Raw genomic sequence first — 18,024 nt, 5'->3', positions numbered from 1 at the left:
TCCTGTATGTACTTGTTGGTAATAAAAGCCAGACTGGGTGTCCCAGTCTTAGAGTCTTGCTTAACCCTCAAAGCGATGTGTCGTCTCGGTCTTTGGGGGAATGGGATTGTATGCTGACTGCCAAGAGTGTAAGCCGATGTCTGCTTTTCTTGTTCAGCTGTTCCAGTGTTCGTGTGGTTCCAGTCGGGAGAATGGTGTTTGCAGTAGCTGCCTGTGCATCTGGAAAGGGGATTATCGCCTAAACTGGGTTTTATCCTCTTGTAAGTGAAACGGTCCATTACAGTAGATATACATAATAACATACAATCAAAATCTATTTAAATTGTAATTTTCTAAAGAATGTGATTTATTTGGTAAAAGCAATAGCGGCATTAATATAAACCGGGGTCTCACAAGCCCAGAGCACCTATAACATTAAACATGGACCTGCAGGTAACAAATAAATCAAACAATAACAACATTCTTACAGAGTTCTGTTCCTCTCAAATAAACACATAATAATACGTTCAATTAAGCAAAACCATTGATAGGACACAGAATATATCAGGTATTTTATGTTCCGCTAACGGACCTAACGCCCATCTTTCACACGTCTTCATCTTGAAGAATTACTATCAAGTAGCTTGGGAATTATCTAGCAGGTCCGCAGGAGTCAAGCAAACACCGATCATTGTTTTCTGAGCGTTTAGGAAAACAATGAAATAGTCACAAATCACTCCAGGGTTTTTGTTTGAGATAAACAAATGAAGTGCTCTCGTAGACTGAGGAGCTTTTATTCTCTACCCAAATACATTCTGTGCTCTCTTTAAAATCATTTGATTGTTCTAGAAGAAAGATCGCCTTGTTCCTTCACACAGATTTTCATTCTCCTCAAATACAAATAAACAAAGCTGGTTACTAATGAAGTCTCTAAGAGAAGCCTTGGGATATTCATAGCGTAACGCACAGCATTTAGTTTTGTAGGATAAAGGAATAAACTAGACTTTCAGTCCTGAGCCAAAAGGAATAAAAATTCAGAATTTAAGGATTGCATTTTCTTTGTAGAGCTAGGGAATGTGAGAGGAGGTAAGTTGGGATAATGATTTAGAAGACGGGGTATGGAAGACTGAGTTGGGATTAGGAAGGTGGAGGCAGAGGAGATGAGCTGACATTAGTAAATTGGGGTAATGGTGGAACCTGTGATTGGGGGAATGATGGTACCTGTGATTGGGGGAATGGTGCAACCTGTGATTGGGTAGGTCGGGCAGAGACAGTGGAGATGAGATGGAGAAGATGCTTGGAATTTGAAAAAAACTATCTTGAAGAGTTAATAAAAAGAAGACAATGATCCGTCTGATGTTTAATTAGGAAAGGCAATAGGATAGGCTGAGAATTTAGATGGGGATTGGGTTGGCGCCCGTGAGGGACAGGTTCAGGTTCGTAATACTCAAAATATCACCCAAACGTTTTTCAATAAATACTATGTTTTAATGTACTGACTCCTGGAGCTTCGATTTTCATGTTGATATATTGTATGGTGTCGCCAGTCATGGCGTGTATCTGGAGCCTGGACTGCTAACAAAGCTGGAAGATTATTGGAGGGGTCGATATCGGTTGGTGAGTAATACTGATGTTTAAATAACTAACACTCACCTTTGCCGGCCCCGTCGGCCACTAAACTCCCGCGGCAATGTCACCATGGGGGGTCGTTGAAAATTATGCAAAGTCCCCAGACAGTAACAAATCTGCTTTAAGTCTACTGATTACTTAGAAAATCTGAGAAGAATGAAGTGGATGGATTCCAATCACATCATATATGTTATGGATGTAACGAACACCTTGTATTTCGTATACTGCGTTCGTTCATATACTCCCGAAAAGGGACTTAGTGATTATAGCCCGTTCGCATAGTATGCTGATTCATACATTCCTGAAATCCAAGTTAGTCGTGAGAATAAATCCAGCAGTTCGTTGTTTGCATAACCAAACATTAGTCGAGACTTGATGAAGGTGTAACAGACGCCTTCCGTTGACGGATGCTCCTAAAACTTCCTGAGGACTCCCAGCACTGCAGACGACACCACAACCACCGCAGACTCCACAACCGCCGTAGCTTAACTGGAGCTGCGCCATCTTCCTTCCACCCTGAAGGAAGTTAATGAGCCAGGGGGTGGTCGATGTTCGGTAGATCCATCTACTGAACATAGGCAAAGCAACTGGGAGAATAAAGTACACAGTTTGTCACAGATGACATGGAGACTAGCCACTAACCCAGAACTATGACATGTAGACGCTCTATCTCACATGGGTTGAAATGTCCTGCAGTGTTTTAATAGAGAAGGTTATGTATAAAAAATGGAGCAGCTGTTTTCACACTAAAATGTTGTTGCATTGTCCTTCATCTGTGCTTTTTTCTTTTCCTGTTTGCACCATCCCCAGCAGTTTTGTCTTTTTAAAACGTGGCACTGTTGATTTATTTTGTCTCTATCAGTGGTGGTTTTCTGTAACAAGCAACTTTCATGATCTTCGTTTTTGTTTAAGCAGAGCCAGATTATGCATTAAACAACCAAGACAGGTGTCTAGAGCCCAGGTTCAGACAAGGGTCCAGTGGGCCCCTATCTTGGCCTGGATCTCCAGATCTGAGCAGGTCTTTTTGAGCTGGCAGGGAGATCTAAAGATCTCTTGGCAAGGCCTGGTGACCCCTCATTTTACTTAGAGTGCATTGTGGTTTGTACAAAAATAAAGAACTATAAGAGAGTTTAACACAGTAACACTCAATAGAAATATAAAAAATATAAAAATACTAGCAGCCAAAAAACCCATAAAAAACCTTCCCAAGTTTTACATACATACAATATACAAACTACAGTGTCAGCGCTTAGTAGATATACCCTTAGAGATATGTTATCTAGGGTGCCACAAATAAAACCAAATTCCTATAATATAGTATAAAAGGGTATTAACAAAGAGGATAGAACTGTCAAGCTGAAAGGGAAGTCCCAGTTCTTAAAGGTTGTATCCACTCCTGTGTTGCTGGGGCGTTATATTGTATCCACCAGATCTCAATGTGGTACTTGTTTCCAAGATCCGCTGTCAAAGTTCAGGGTATACTTTAGCCAGCAGCACAGTTAGGGGGTTATCGATCTGATAAGGACTAATAACCCCCTAACTGTGCAGCGAATCTTGGAAACAAGTACTGGTCTGAGATCTGAGATCTGGTGGATACATTATAACGCCCCAGCAACACAGGAGTGGATACAACCTATAAGAACTGGGACTTCCCTTAGTTCTCCTGCAATGTAAATAACGTTTTAGAGATTGCAGGACTAAGACTGCCTCTAGTGACTGTCAATCAGTCAGCCACTAGAGGCACTTCCAGGATCTTACCAGACGTTTGGTTGCCTAACTGACGCTGGATGTCCTCAGGTTCAGCAATACTTTCCTATGGAGAAGGCCTAATGCACTCACCACACATTAAGCTTCCCCGCAGGATGAAGGCAGATCGTCGACCCAGTATCTATGAAGGACATAGGACAAAGGTACTGGAATAGGTTAAGTGAATAAAGGGTTTGTCAACCTCTTGTGTGCCGAGGAGGACGGGCCACATGTATTTTTTACACTATAGAATCCCTTGAATCCAGCTCTATGTTTAACGACTAAATCATTTTCCAGATTGTGAATTTGGCTCCTTTTTTGTACAGTAAAATTTCTTTTTTTTTTCCTATTATTATTATTATAATTATTATTATAATGGGAATTATGGGAATGTAATCAATGGTAAAATCACCCGGGAAAATAAAGAAGCAAAAAGTGAAAAAGATAAATAAGTAAAAAAGTAAAAAAATGGATTATTTTGCAACATTACAGAAAAAATGGAAACAGTCCCCAATGCATAGACGTGGGGAAACTGAAAATAAAGCATTAGTACAAAACATGTTCATAACACCCATGGAGAGCACAATAAATAATGTTTTAAAGTGTCTCTGATATCTCTGATATCCCAGAGACAAAACACCAGATACAAGCAGCAGGAATGTTGGGGCAAAGGTCCAAAATCAGGACTGTTTTACAGATTCAGGACAGTTGGGAGGTATACTGATTACCACCCTGGGATAATAACCTCATTATTCTGCTCTTAAAAAAAGATATGGTTCAAATGAATAACCTGCTGGCTCTTTAATAAAACTGTATTCTTTTCTCTCTGTGTTATCCGTTAGTAAATGTCATTAGTGTAAAAGATATATGTTTGCAATATACATCGTGTTTATTGAGATGAAGTGCTGTTTACTGTACCCTGCTACGATGGATACAATTTATATTCTGTTTGTAGGATAAAGAAAAACACGCATTACTATTTAACAAGCTCCTTATACGCAGGTAGAAACCTTAATACAAAGCGTCCTGTTACAACAAATGCTGAATTAGCAGTAATTTCACCGCCCCAAAGGGCTGCAATGTGATTATCACAGCATGCAGACAGAGCCGCGTAACCTCGCCTGCTCCAGCACAGCTCTGAGATGCGAATTAGATTACTTTCATGTACGAACGTGCAGTATAGAAAGAAGCACCATAGAGACTTTCTATTACACTGCTGTGCGAATCGAGAAATACTCTGTAAACAATAGATATTGCTCTCGTCATCAGAGTACTCTGTTACCAAATACAAAATAGCTGCTATTCTGTTTGCCTTATTAACAAGCATTGTGGGTACATTTCAAATAAATGAAAACTCTGCAAACAGAACGAAATAGTTTAAATGAAACCAAATGTACAGAGCCTTAAAGCAGACAGTACGCAAGGGATACTAAAAACCAATGACCACGGCCGTTTATCTGAGAACCAACCAAATATTCTATCTAACATTATGGGCAATGTACAGCGAGAGGCGATATTTACATCACGCCAGTGTTAATGTAGCACTATAGAATTATTTCTGCAATAATATAAAAATAATAATAATATAATAATAATATAATTAATATGATGATGTTCTAGATGATCAAACATCATATGTGAACGATATACGCACAAACGTGAACACAATTAAAAGTAGCTAAATACAATTACATAAAAAATCTGAACAATGTAATTTATAATATTCAGTCTTAAATATGAAATCTTTCAAGGCTACTTATAGATCACCTACCCTTCCATGTCATACCAGATACTTACATTTTGCTTTGCTTACAGTTATGGCAATGTACCCCAATAGCTGTAGACCCCAACATACTTTTAGTATGGTAGTGAATTATGTTTCCTATATTACTTACATTCATTTTTAATCTGTTTCTAGACGCACTAATCCAGTAACTATATGCTTTTTAGAGCATTTTGCTCTGGGCTCCCAGGGGCAGGGACTGACATTTTTGTCCATGAAGTTTGCTCAGAACTCCAAATACACACGGTGAAAGCAGACAGTGGAGGCTTAGTCTGGAGCCTGTATTATTTCATAGCGAATTTCACAGAATATAATTATAATGGTACAATGTAAGGACTCACCCAGAAAATACAGTCTGCTGTTCGCTTCCGAAGGCTACTATTAAATATCGATCTGATGTGAAGAATGAGAGAATTTGGCCACTAAGTGGTTTTAGGACCAGACTATTTAGGGGATTGGTGGGCACTGCATAATCACTGCATAGAGGGACGGAAGTCCCCTGCTGTTGCTTTTATATAACCGTATCTAAGTGTACTAGAAAGACTTTATACTGTATGTTAGCTGTGCTCTGGGTTTGTATGTAATTTGTATAATCCCAAGGTGATTTTAGCAGCACTATTGTCAATAATGCAAATTTTGGACTGTAGTTCACATTTCTGTTTCTCTGTGTGTTTTATAAGTGTCCTCGGTGAAAGGCACTGCTCCCCACATGTTGGCGGGATAATCGTTTCAAGCCGTGGTTGGTAATGAGCAAATAAAACCATTAAGCTTATCCTGGCAAAGCCCAGAGATTTGGCCCGAGCCGGGCTCATTTACCTGTGTGGAACTGGCTGATAACCATATTCTACATCTGTTCTGCTGGTTTCTTACATTAATTGACTAAAAACAAATAATGAAAATATGCTAATCACAAAGTCAGACTTTTTTAGTTGTTCATTAGTGATGTAAAGTCCTTCAGTGTGTTATTTTGTTTTAAACAAACTATATATCTTACGTTCTACTTTGGTCCTCTGGCTCTGTATGCTGTCCTTCACTATATTTACCTGATGTTTCCTTACACCAAGTATAGAAATATGGTTTACGAATGCCTGGGTTTGAAGACTGAAGGCCGGATCTTGGAAAATATTGGTGCATGTCATCAGTCCTCTCGATTTTGCCCACGTCATTTCACGAGGTGTGTGAAGTCAGTGAGGGATGATACAGTTCCACATGTATGTCAGGAAGGAACGTGGTTTTGTCAACAATATTAATGTCAAACTACTTCTGGAAGACAAGTGATGATATGTAATTCTGGGCCAGAATGGACATTGATGTGAAGCTGAGAAACACACAATAACTGTCATGACCTGCTCTGCTCTGTTCTGATGTCTGGACTTGGCTTCTGGTATCCAGTACTCTTGTTTCAAATCTTGTTTGTTTTTTCTTGGTTTTTGGTTTTCTATTCTATGTCTGGTTTTCTTTATGCTGGGATTTCTGGGTTCATTCCTGTAATCCATCCCTGGGATTCCCAGTCTCCAGGTTTCATTTAAATGTTTGTTTTATGTTGCCACACCCGTTTGTTTTCCATCATTCACTCTCTGTTTCAGTGTTCCTGCAGGCAGCTCCTCAAGGCTTCTGCCCTTTCTTGCAGGTAAGTGCTATATATGTATTTTGGTTGTTTTAGCATACATTAGGCAGTGTAGGACCTGCCAGATATGGGGTACATTGGCGTTGTTGGCAGGCTTATGCAATGTATGATCATATAGTGTGACTAAATCCCCATGATTTCCATATGTAGTCCTCTTGTTTTGCCTATGTTATCCTGTCTTGTTTTAGTTTGTATACCCAGTCCATGTACAGTCCTGTCCACTCATGCCCATATTATGTTCATGTTTTCCTCATGTCTTGTGTATATGTTCTGGTGTGACGAAACCAATCTCGCCACATTGTATTGGAGGAGCCTGGTTGCCCGCCTGCTGCCTTTGGACTATGGACCAGACTTTATGGGAATGTGATACCCCAGATAGCTATACCATGGAGCCTATTCATATAATGAAAGACTATGGGAAAGACTTTAGCTCCATGGCAATTGTACTGTGTGTTATGTATAAAAAGTAACTTTATGTATTTTAAAGTGTTTTACTGTCTTTGTGCTCCCATGTGCTCAATGGAGTCTGTCTCTGTGCTGGAGATAATTGAATTACTTCTCCAGCACAGAGAAGGCTCTGTAAAAAAAACGGTCTGAGCTGGAAAGCTAGGGGTTTTAAAAGATACTTTACTAACTTTTGAACCCCTGGTCGGATTCATGCCATTTTTTAATATGTTGTTCCCCTGAATGGATTGATTGTGGATATGTATTTTTATGTGAATGTGATGTATGGTTTTAAAGTTATGAAAGTTGTGTAAAAGTATATTTTGAACTGTATGCATAATGGGATTATGTGTCACACTAAGGGGAGGGGATGTGTGGGATGTAACATTTATGTCATTGGTTATTTTATGCCTCCCCCTGGGTGTGGCCTGTATGTGTATTCATGTAATAAAAACCAGGCTGGGTGCCCCAGCACCTCAGACCACTGCTTGACCTTCAACACGCAGCCTTGTCTCGTTCTTGGGGGGATTCACTGTATGCTGTTGGAGATTGACTGCTAGGAGTGTAAGCTGATGTCCGCTTTTCCTATTCATCTGCTAGCAGCTATTCGTGAGGTTCCAGCTTGGAGTGCTATCTTATTCCCTGGTATGCAGTTCGGGAGTTTGATGCATACGCCTGTATCTAGTTCGTGAGTTTTGATGTTCTGCAGTAGCTGTGCCTTTCTGAGAAAAGGGGATTATCGCCTAAACGGATTTTAACCCCTCATATGCTGAAACGGTCCGTTACATCTGGGTTTAGCTTACTATCCTTCTCTGGTTCTGGGTCTATTAGTTCTGTCTTGTTTTCATGTTTGGTGCCTATCTCTAGTCTTGCCTTGTTTCTAGTACTGGATACAATCCTGCTGCAGAGCCTCCCTATTAAGCTCCTGGGAGGTCTGCTTAATTTCCAAGCTCCTAGTTCCTGGTATCCGCTTAAGCTGAATCAGGGTCTTGGTATGTGGCTGCACAAACGCTGGTGCTCAACATCAGGGGGCGTGCGGTTACCCTGCACCAGACCCTGCTAATCCACCTCCACACTGTGACTCCTACATAACATCAGGCATAATGGGTCCCGGTCCTTGCTCCGCCACCTGGACACTGTGTCTGGGTTCCAGGCACCGGACTACCACCCTGACAATAACAATGTATTGATATGTTAGTTGTCAGAAGAGAAAAGAGAAAATGTATTAAACAAACCATTATTAAAGAATGTAAACAACAAAGCTGGAGTGTGCAACAAAAGCACTTAAATACTTAGACACAAATTAGCAGCTTAAAAACACTCATCTGGGGTGAACCTTACACCCCTCACCAAAATAAAAAATGACTGAAGAAGCCTAGATTATTGGCGAAACGCATTTTGGCACTTTGTTAATTCTTGCTATTCTTGATGTTAATGTCCTTTCGCTGTTTTTATATGTGAGTATTAATACATATTGGTTTTTATTTTATTACATCTACATAGTATATATTTAGCAGTATCCAGCACCTTTATCCACTAGTATACAGCTGTGGGTAATGTCACCCCATAAGGGACACCAAGCTTACATACCTCGAGCCAGGACCTTTTTGGCTCTGAGTGACAGGCAACAGAGGGTTGTAGTCAATGGAGTATATTCGAAGCTTGGGCTTGTCACCAGTGGGGTACCTCAGGGATCTCTACTTGGACCCATTCTCTTTAATATTTTTATTAGTGATATTGCAGAAGGTCTTGATGGTAAGGTGTGTCTTTTTGCTGATGACACTGAGATATATAACAGGGTTGATGTTCCAGGAGGGATAAGCCAAATGGCTAATGATTTAGGTAAACTAGAAAAATGGTCAGAGTTGTGGCAACTGACATTTAATGTGGATAAGTGCAAGATAATGCATCTTGGAAGTAAAAACCCAAGGGCAGAATACAGAATATTTGATAGAGTCCTAACCTCAACATCTGAGGAAAGGGATTTAGGGGTGATTATTTCTGATGACTTCAAGGTAGGCAGACAATGTAATAGAGCAGCAGGAAATGCTAGCAGAATGCTTGGTTGTATAGGGAGAGGTATTAGCAGTAGAAAGAGGGAAGTGCTCATGCCATTGTACAGAACACTGGTGAGACCTCACTTGGAGTATTGTACGCAGTACTGGAGACCATATCTTCAGAAGGATATTGATACCTTAGAGAGAGTTCAGAGAAGGGCTACTAAACTGGTTCATGGATTGCAGGATAAAACTTACCAGGAAAGGTTAAAGGATCTTAACATGTATAGCTTGGAGGAAAGACGAGACAGGGGGGATATGATAGAAACATTTAAATACATAAAGGGAATCAACACAGTAAAGGAGGAGACTATATTTAAAAGAAGAAAAACTACCACAACAAGAGGACATAATCTTAAATTAGAGGGACAAAGGTTTAAAAATAATACCAGGAAGTATTACTTTACTGAGAGGGTAGTGGATGCATGGAATAGCCTTCCAGCTGAAGTGGTAGAGGTTAACACAGTAAAGGAGTTTAAGCATGCGTGGGATAGGCATAAGGCTATCCTAACTATAAGATAATGCCAGGGACTAATGAAAGTATTTAGAAAACTGGGCAGACTAGATGGGCCGAATGCTTCTTATCTGCTGTCACATTCTATGTTTCTATGTTTCTATGATCCAGGTGAGCACACTTAGCTTGTTTGTTTATATTGGAGTCATTTAGATATCTGCCTTTTTTTTTTTCTTCTTTCTTTTGAGTGTGGTGTTTCATAAGAAGAAACGTGTGTTGCTACCTGCAAAGGCAAACCTGTTCGACCATTGAGCATTATTGTTACCAGGCTCTGCTTTATATGAGTGCTCCTAGAATATTTTGTCCATTTTATTTTTGATTTTGCTGCTCTCCTGCCGATGTGTCACAGTTATTAAAAGGTAAGATATCCCATGTTAGCCAGGGGCGGACTGAGCGGTCGGGCACTTCGGACATGGTCCGAGGGCCCGACTGAGGTAGGGGGCCCGCCACCCAGCCACTTTGTGTCTGTGACACAGACACACAACAGAATTTGCGCTGACCGCTCGAGTCAAGCGCCTCCCTCGGGCCCAGCAGGTCTTACCAGAAGTGGAGCTAGGGCCCGGGGGAGCAGAGGAGTATGTGATCCCTGTACGCGTGGGCGCACAACGCCGACGTCACTCACACACGTTGACTTGCGCCGCCTGCACGGGCCACCCGTTATTGAAGAGAATGCTTCAATGATCAGGAGCCCGGTCAGGACCCTTTACTGTGTAATGCTCTCCCTGCTTACCAAGAAGCCGAGAGAGGAGGGAGCCAGACTCCCATCACACTCAGCCAGATGACACCCTCCTGAACCAAAAAGGTATGTAAGCAGGGGTGTGGTTAAAATTTGTAATGTGATCTGTGTGTGCATGTTATCTGTATGTATGTTAGTGTGTGTCTGTGTATCTGTATGTATGTTTGTGTGTATGTGTTAGTGTGTGTCTGTGTATCTGTATGTATGTTAGTGTGTATGTGTTAGTGTGTGTATGTGTATCTGCATGTATGTTAGTGTGTATGTGTTAGTGTGTGTATGTGTATCTGTATGTATGTTAGTGTGTGTCTGTGTATCTGTATGTATGTTAGTGTGTATGTGTTAGTGTGTGTGTATGTGTATCTGCATGTATGTTAGTGTGTATGTGTTAGTGTGTGTATGTGTATCTGTATGTATGTTAGTGTGTATGTGTTAGTGTGTGTCTGTGTATCTGTATGTATGTTAGTGTGTATGTGTTAGTGTGTGTCTGTGTATCTGTATGTATGTTAGTGTGTATATGTTAGTGTGTGTCTGTGTATCTGTATGTATGTGTTAGTGTGTGTCTGTGTATCTGTATGTATGTTAGTGTGTGTCTTTATCTGCATGTATGTTAGTGTGTATATCTGTATGTATGTTAGTATGTATGTGCTAGAGTGTGTCTGTGTATCTGCATGTATGTTAGTGTGTGACTTTATCTGCATGTATCTTAGTGTGTACATCTGTATGTACGTTAGTATGTATGTGTTAGTGTGTCTGCGTATCTGCATGCGTTTTAGTGTGTGTGTGCATGTGTGTGTATCTTTATGCATGTTAGTGTGTGTCTGTGTATCTGTATATCTGTATGTGTTTTAGCGTGTCTGTCTGTATGTGTTAGAGTGTGTCTGTAAATTTGTATGTCAATGTGTGTGTCTGTGTATCTGTATATGTGTTGGTGTGTGTATATATCTGTGAGTCGGCACCTGTGTATCTGTACATGCATTAAAATATCAACACTACATACAGACACACCCCTACATTCAAAGGCAGACAGTGCACACACATACACCCCTACCTTCTCACACGCATACTCCATTCAAAACATGCTTACAGTCAAACGTACAAAAACAGCTCGGAGCTAAGTACAACCCTGCAAGGATGGGAAGATGGTAGATACCCATCTAGCAAAGTATTATGGTAGTTGTACGAAAGATGGGGATCTACCTTTTTTTCCATCCTTATGATAGGTGGACCTAAAAAAAATCTTGCACCAGCACCCACTCTAATTTAGGTCAAACAAGTAAATAAAATAACTTTTTAATAGGAGGAAAGGGGGCCTGGGGACCTAAAAAATATCTCACTACAGCCTCTGTCCCCCACAACCACCCAACACTACAGTCTATATCTGCAATTAGAACCTCTATACCCGCTCTACAGCACCTTTTCCCCATTAGAGCCCCTGTTGCCCATTAGAGTCCTTATCTTCCCACTACAGCCCCAGTCCCACACACTACAACTCCTGTCCCCCACTGAAGCCTCTTCCCCCTCCTCCCCCACATTACAACTCTTTCTGTAACACATGCATGTGTGCATGATGTATATTTGTGTCTCTTGCAAGTTGTTGGGTACACGGGGGCCCCATGATCTCCTATTGCCCAGGGGCCCCATGAGTTGTCAGTCCGCCCCTGATGTTAGCTTTTTACTTATATGTGCATTATTAAAGAATAGTTATAGGGATTGATGGAGCAGAGTGTTGTGGAATAAAAAATGGACATAGGAGGGTAAACAACAGCACGTGTAACACTGTAGCACAACGGACAATAGGTTGAGCTCTAGCACATTGAATCGTCTGTTAAAGCATGCTGCACTGTTCATGGTAGGCCTCATGACAGGTCTATAGTCGCCATTTGGGCAGTCGGAATCCAGGACAAACCACCCCCATAACCTAACCCAATAATACACAGACACTAAGTAGTATGGGGAAATTTGTCCACAGCTTTATTAACCAATAATTATAATAATAATAATAATAATAATAATAATAATAATATCGATAATAAATTAACAGGTAAACATGGGTCATTGCCCCCCATACTCCGCCCCCTCGCATCCTGTTCCTTCGGCTACCATACAAAAGGCAATGACCCCCATATAATAACACATATATGCATAATTATAACATACACCAACTTTATATCAAAGTGCCAACCACCATTAACCACGGCAGGGGTATACCCGGATACCCCTGCCCCACCAGGTTCTGAGCCACCTCCAGGACTCGAAACCTCTCAACCACCGATGACCACAATCTGTTTATTCCACCTCACGTTCATCCAGGGGAGCCTATTTCCTCTCCTTCAGCTCCCCGTCCCGCCGCTGTGAAAGAAACGGGTTAAATAAACACAAAACAAACAAAGGGAGGGTGGGTGGGACAAACTCGACCAGGTAGGAAGTTAGAATGACTCACCTAAAATGGCTGCTCATTTAAATAGCCAATCCCACTTACCCATAATTCCAACCCTCGCTTACTTCCTCCTAAGCCCGCCTCCTAACCCCTGTCAAGGCCTTTTTCCGCTTAGCTGCACTCTAGCTACATGGGGCTACATGACAGGTCTATAGTCGCCATTTGGGCAGTCGGAATCCAGGACAAACCACCCCCATAACCTAACCCAATAATACACAGACACTAAGTAGTATGGGGAAATTTGTCCACAGCTTTATTAACCAATAATTATAATAATAATAATAATAATAATAATAATAATAATATCGATAATAAATTAACAGGTAAACATGGGTCATTGCCCCCCATACTCCGCCCCCTCGCATCCTGTTCCTTCGGCTACCATACAAAAGGCAATGACCCCCATATAATAACACATATATGCATAATTATAACATACACCAACTTTATATCAAAGTGCCAACCACCATTAACCACGGCAGGGGTATACCCGGATACCCCTGCCCCACCAGGTTCTGAGCCACCTCCAGGACTCGAAACCTCTCAACCACCGATGACCACAATCTGTTTATTCCACCTCACGTTCATCCAGGGGAGCCTATTTCCTCTCCTTCAGCTCCCCGTCCCGCCACAAGCTCAGACCTTGACCCCTTAAGCTGTCTGAGCTCCGCCACCCCGAAGAAACAGAGCCATCCTTATACCATCCTGCCAACCCAAGTTGAGCAGGTCCAAACCCACATCCGAGAGGTGAACACCATCCGAGCGGTAGTATCCTGGCAACCCTTCCTCCAACTCCAGGTGCCGTACCACTACACCCCCTACTTTCCGCACAAAGCTTGCCATCAAGCTATTCACCTTCTTCCTGCACCTCTCCATAGCCCCCGGATCCCGAGCGTGCCGCCACCGGCGCCGCGGGACAATCTCAGACCAGACCAACATTACCCCCGGAAGCAGGCCCCTCAACTTATTAATGTCCTGCTTCATCCACTTCACCAGCCGGCGCTGCGGCGTAAGGCCCAGGTCATTTCCCCCCACATGTAATACCAGCACGTCTGGCGAGTACCCTGCTGCCAGCATCCCAAACAGTTTCCCACAAACATCCCCCCAGCAAAAACCCCGATACCCAAACCAACGAACTGCCAACTGGCCTCTCGGAAAACCCAGCTGCTGGCCTTGCGCTCGAGCTGCGGCCCTCCTCTCGGCCCAGAAGACAAACGAATGGCCCACGATCCATGCCACACGCCCTGGGGGGAGAAAACAAATGATGAGGGAAGTCCAACAGAGACCCCTACCCCATCCCCAACCAACACAGCGAAACATCCCAACATAGCCATTAACCCCTCACATCATAACACAAAACCTTTTGAATTTGATGGTTCTACATTTTTTTTTTTTTTTTTTTGAAATACGAAACAGTCCCATGCCATTAATCCAATAGACCCAACCGGACATAGGAGCGGAATCTTACCGATTCCCACCTCCCGATCCTCTTCACCACCTCGTCCCCCAATCCCAACCGTGCGGCCTCCGTGGCCGCCCCAATACGGAACGAGTGCGTCCCAAATCGTGCAGCTTGAAGCCCCAACCTGCCCAAGCCCAACCGAAAAACTTTCGTGAACTGGAACCGAGAAAGGGACGATCCGTCAGCATGCACCAATAAGTAGCCCCCCACCGCTGGCCTCCGCGCCAGATACTCCACCGTAGCAGCCACCGGGCACAAAGCCGAGCCCGGCAAGGCCCCCAGTGTCACGTCCCGGCCCACGCCGCGGACGTCCGTTTTGGACCTGCCAAGGTGCACCACCACCTTCCTATCCAGGATACGGACCCCCGACAATTGCAGGCCCCCCTGCGCCAGTTTACTAGCACTCACCAATTCCCCTACTCGGAATGCCCCAAAAAACGCCAAAACAAACGCTACTTTGAACAGTAAAGCCTCAAACCCATCAAAACAAACCTCATGCAATATACCCACCAAGTCCCCCAGCAGCCGCACCGACACCGGGCGCCTGGTATCCGGCGCCCTGCGCCCCTTGCGATAACCCTTCAGGGCTTGCCTGATGACGAAGGTCTTGGTAAAGTCCTCCTTCCCATGCCACCGAAACCAAAACGCCATAGCCGCCATGGATCTGTCCACCACGGCAGGGGACTGCCCTTTTGTCAGCAACTGACAGGTGTACCACAAGAAAGCGTCCCGCAGGGCCTCCCCGCTGTCCATGGCCAACCCCTCCAGTGACCGTTCCCACAAGCCCCAAACCTTACTGTACGAGGCCCAAGTGGCCGGTGCCAGAGAAGCCTTCACGAGTCCTCCAAGCAGGACGCCCCCAGCTGCCAAATCTCGTCCGGGCAAGCCAGCCCTTCCTTCGATGCCCCCGGCGCCGCCAGCCAGAAACGGGACCACTGAAAACGAGATAGAGCATCAGCCACCTCATTCAAATAGCCGGGAACATGGCGCGCGCGAAAAACAACATTTCGGGACATACACAGCAATACCAGTCGCCTAAGCAGCTGAACCACCGGCTTTGAGGCCGCCGACTGGCGATTCACCGCGTGAACCACCGCCATGTTATCCGAGAAAAATACCACTTTCCGATCACGCAGCCTGTCACCCCATAACGCTACTGCAACGACCAACGGGAACAACTCCAAGAAAGCCAAGTTGCGCATAAGAGGGCTCGAACCCCAAGAGTCCGGCCACCGCTCCGCACACCAGGAGCCCCCGAAATATGCCCCAAAGCCTATACTGCCCGAAGCATCCGTAAAAAGCTCCAGCTCGGCCGACGACTGGCCCTCCTGCCGGAACAACACCGTCCCATTAAAATCCCGCAAGAAGGCATCCCAGATGCCCAAGTCCGCTCGCATGGCCGCCGACACCCGTACGAAATGGTGCGGGGATCTAACCCCCGCGGTAGCGGCCGACAAGCTGCGACTAAACACCCTTCCCATCGGGATGACCGGACACGCAAAATTGAGCAACCCAATCAAAGACTGTAGCTGCACCAGAGTCACCTTGCGTGCCCCAGCAACGGCAGCCACCGCCCCCCGAAGCCTTGCCAGCTTATCCTGGGGCAGCCGACATTCTCCCCTCCCAGAGTCAATCTCCAGACCTAGAAAACTCAGACACGTGGTCGGGCCCTCGGTCTTATCCGCCGCCAGCGGAACCCCGAATTGGCCCGCCACCCACTCAACCGTCCGCAGCAGGCGCAGGCAATCCAGGGAACCGGCCGGTCCCACACACAGAAAATCATCTAGATAATGTACAATAAGACGACTCCCCGCTTCCACCCGTATCACCCATTCGAGAAAAGTGCTGAATTTCTCAAAATAGGAGCACGAAATGGAACAGCCCATGGGCAGACACAAGTCCACGAAGTAGGCCCCTTCAAAGAAACACCCCAGCAGGTGATGACAGTCCCGGTGGACCGGTAGCAGCCGGAACGCGGCCTCGATGTCCACCTTAGCCATCAGGGCCCCATGCCCGGCCCGCCGGACCAAATCGACCGCCCGGTCGAAAGATGCATATGACACCGAGCACAATTCCTTATGAATACCGTCATTCACCGACTCCCCCTTCGGGTATGAGAGATGGTGAATGAGTCTAAATTTACCCGGCTCCTTCTTGGGGACTACCCCAAGTGGGGAAACCCGCAGGCCCTCCAGCGGAGGCACTACAAACGGGCCTGCCATGCGGCCCAGTCCGACTTCTTTGCCCAGCTTTTCCCTAACCACATCCGGGAAGTCCGCCACAGACTTCAGGTTGCGCAGCCTCCCTTGACCCCCTCTTCGCTCCCGAAATGGAATAAAGAACCCCACCGCAAACCCCGCCAGGAGCACCGCAGCGTCCGCCCTGTTACCGTAGCGGCCTAGCCACGGCTCCATCGCGCTTAGCTTCACTGGGGTTAGGCCCAGGGGAAGCGGATGCACCCCCTCCCCCCGGCGCGACAGCCGCGCCGGCGTCTCCGGACTTACCCTTCTTAAAGCAGCGGTTGAGCCCATGAGCTCCCCCGCAGCCGGAGCACTCATGCTTGAAACGACAGGAGGCTCCCCATTTGCATTGGCCCTCGTTATAGAGCCAGCATAAGCCCTTTTGTAAGGTGGCCGACGAGGCGGACTGCCCCCTGGCGCCGGCCGAGCTCTGAAAGGGCTGCGCTTTTTGCGCCATCATTAGCTTCATCCAGAGCGGCAGGTCCATTTGGTCCCACCGCATACCCGGGTTAGCCGCCAGCCGCTGCCGAAACTGCTCGTCGTACCTCCACCAGGCCAACCCCCCGTAAGTCCGGTACGCCTCCCAAATGCCATCCAAATAGCAGAACAAAGACGAGCACAACCCCGGCGATTTCTCGCCGAGCACGCTAGCCAGCACACAAAAAGCCCGCAACCAATTACCGAAGGACTTCGGTATCTTGCGGTACCGCTTCCTCTTCTCCTCCTCCTCCTTTTTCTCATCCTTCTTATCCTCCTCCTTGAGGTCAATGAAGTCCTCTAACGGGAGGAGGGAGAAAATCTCACAAAACTCGCCCTTCCAAATCTTATCCTTCACGTCCTGTTTCAAATGGACCCCCAGTGGGCCCGCAAAAGATACGTACGCGTGCTGCCTAGCCGCGTCGGGGATACCCCCGGACAACTCAGCCCTTTCGCTCCCAACCTCCCCTACGTCCTGCGGCACCACCAAATCCCCGCCCGAACTAGGCCCCGCGGAATCCCGGATCCGAGAACCTGAAGCCACTGCACCCGGAGCCCACACCTGACCAACGCCGCTAGTGTCACCCCCCGCCCCCAATGAGTGGAGTAGTGCCTGAAGTGTGGTAACTAGTGCGCTAGAGTGTAGTGACCCACTGGACTCACCGGCCAAGCCCCCCGACACCGGAGCGGTGGGGGCTGCAGTACAGATCGCCTGACGTCCGGGAAGAGGAACTTCCGCCGCCATCTCGCCGACCGGGGAGCCCACCCGGTGCCCAGCCTGTGAGGAAGCAGAACGGCTCCGAAATCTAGGACAAGGAGAAGAAGTCCTGGGTAGGGGGTAACGAACATCCACTCCCCTCCCATCCCGACCCCGGGAGCGCCTGCTCTGCACC

The sequence above is a fragment of the Pelobates fuscus genome, chromosome 2, assembly GCF_036172605.1.
Source record: "Pelobates fuscus isolate aPelFus1 chromosome 2, aPelFus1.pri, whole genome shotgun sequence".
Lineage (NCBI taxonomy): Eukaryota > Metazoa > Chordata > Amphibia > Anura > Pelobatidae > Pelobates > Pelobates fuscus.
This window is presented reverse-complemented; position numbering follows the sequence as displayed.